We start from the raw sequence: 2,079 nt of genomic DNA on the forward strand, positions 1-2,079 counted from the left end.
TTAAAAAACTTTGTTTTTGGTTCTTCCACTTTCTCTAAGACTGCCTCCTAGTGGCTGCAGCTGGCTTTTAAAGAATAGGCACGACACTAAGAGAAGCATGATTACATGTAAAACAGACAAAAAGGGCAAAAATATAATAAAAATATTAATGATTCTTTGCACAGAATACCTTAAGGCAGGCATAGTTATTTACTTTTACTAAAACCACTGACTGGATGGTGTAGATTTAATTATTTATTACTTTAATATATGGTATCCTGATGTAATACTTTTATACTTTTGTCATAGATCACCCTAAAAATATACAAAGACACAATATTGCTTTCTAGATAGTGTCAACAATTTTGATTCACTTGATTTGACTTGCTAATATAGGCTGCAGCTTACATCTTAATTGCAAAGAACTTATAAAAGACTGATTTACCTTGGTGGATGAAAATATTTCTATAGCAAAAACTGTAAAATGGAAAGTTAAACTTTATAAGAGAGCAGTAAACTTTATGTGAACTGAGAAAGTGCTTTGGATTTGTTACAGACTGTGTTTTAGGTTATAAAACTAAATATATTCCTACAGTAGACTGTTTTTATTTTTTTGCTCAAAACATTTAGTAGCCTCTCAAAGTAGTAGAAACTTCTCCAAAAGACTATAATAAGTATTTTCACTGCAGGTTAAATAGGAACATTAGCATACAAATACCAGAATTACCAGTCTCAAAGTCCACAACTCTAATGATGCGTCAATTCAAACAACTAAGCCTGAATTTCCTGTATGCTGTTGTTAACTAGCTTTGAAAACAGCTTCTTCATTGTTGTGGACTTTTGTTATTGTTAACTGTGAAAACATAGTTGTTTTACAGTCAGTTCTTTAGTACTGCGTAATTCATCCTGAAAGTTTTCAAGCCCTAAGTCCTTCCTCTTGTGCAAAATTGTTTTTGAGGCTGTTTCCCTTGGACTTAATTCAGAATACAATTTCTCAGTGACACGATGCAAGATTTTAACCCTCGGATGTCAACACCAAATGGTTTAGTATCTAACAGACAATTTGCTCCAGCAGCCAAATCAGTTGGCCATAATTATACACTGTGTTCTCACCTTCAGGGCTTCTGGTAAGATGAAACCTGCTAACATTTTTTTTGTATTATCTGCATATGTGTTTTTAATGAATGCATCTCCAGTGATTTAGAACATAGATAATGTTTAGTGTGACAATTCAACATGATAAATGTTTTCCATCATTGTCTGGTTCCAACAAAATATCACAACAACAGAGTTTAGTGGAAAAACAGAATTAATAAACTAAGAGGGCAACTGGGAAACCAAGGCAGGAAAGTTTATCTCCTCCAGCTCTCATCTTAGAAAGTCCACTCATTACTGACACACTGTACAAGTTCATTACCCTGAGCGCTCTACACATGCAAAACATGTTTAAAGCTCCAAACCTTCAAGTTCCTAAAACAAACTTTTTCAACCCATACAATAGGTTTAAAAATAAATTTGAACCAGTTTGACAATAAACAACAGAAGAGGCCTTGTCAATGTCTCTGTTTCTCTGTCTCTGTCCCCCCTGCCTTGTTTTGATTAAGACTAACTGGGTCGTAAACTTGGTCTGTTCCCAAAAACTCTCATATCAAAGAGGAAGCGGGAGAAAGATCGAGTGCACGGGGTGGAAGACAGAGGGAAACAGTGAATCACTGGGTCCATATGGATGAGCGCCATCAGGAGCACGTGGTGCCAGGACTGTTGATGACTCGTGCAGGCGAGACGGTCAGTCACGGACACAAGAGAATAAAGCTGAGCCAAACAAGTACACCCGCTCTCTCCCAGATTATTTTAGTTTTATTTTTTAAACAGCAGTGGCTGTATCTTTAACTCATCACAGACTTTAGGGTCAGCTACAAAAGTGTCCTTTCTGGTTTTATAGCAAGTGCAAAGACATATGAAACTCAACATGACACAAGCTCTTAGACATCAATCACATCACTCTCTCTCTCTGTGTGTGTGTGTGTGTGTGTGTGTGTGTGTGTGTGTGTGTGTGTGTGTGTGTGTGAGATATTTTTGCTTCTGTGTCTGTGAATCAGA

General features: G+C 36.6%; 1 protein-coding gene across 1 annotated transcript in view; it reads right to left on the minus strand.

The window, feature by feature from the left end:
* The window catches only part of hgfb (hepatocyte growth factor b), a 24,319-nt gene that overhangs the window by 11,429 nt on the left and 10,811 nt on the right, over window positions 1-2,079 (minus strand). The gene's annotated exons all lie outside the window — the stretch shown is intronic.

The sequence above is a fragment of the Austrofundulus limnaeus genome, unplaced genomic scaffold, assembly GCF_001266775.1.
Source record: "Austrofundulus limnaeus strain Quisiro unplaced genomic scaffold, Austrofundulus_limnaeus-1.0 Scaffold90, whole genome shotgun sequence".
Classification (NCBI taxonomy): domain Eukaryota; kingdom Metazoa; phylum Chordata; class Actinopteri; order Cyprinodontiformes; family Rivulidae; genus Austrofundulus; species Austrofundulus limnaeus.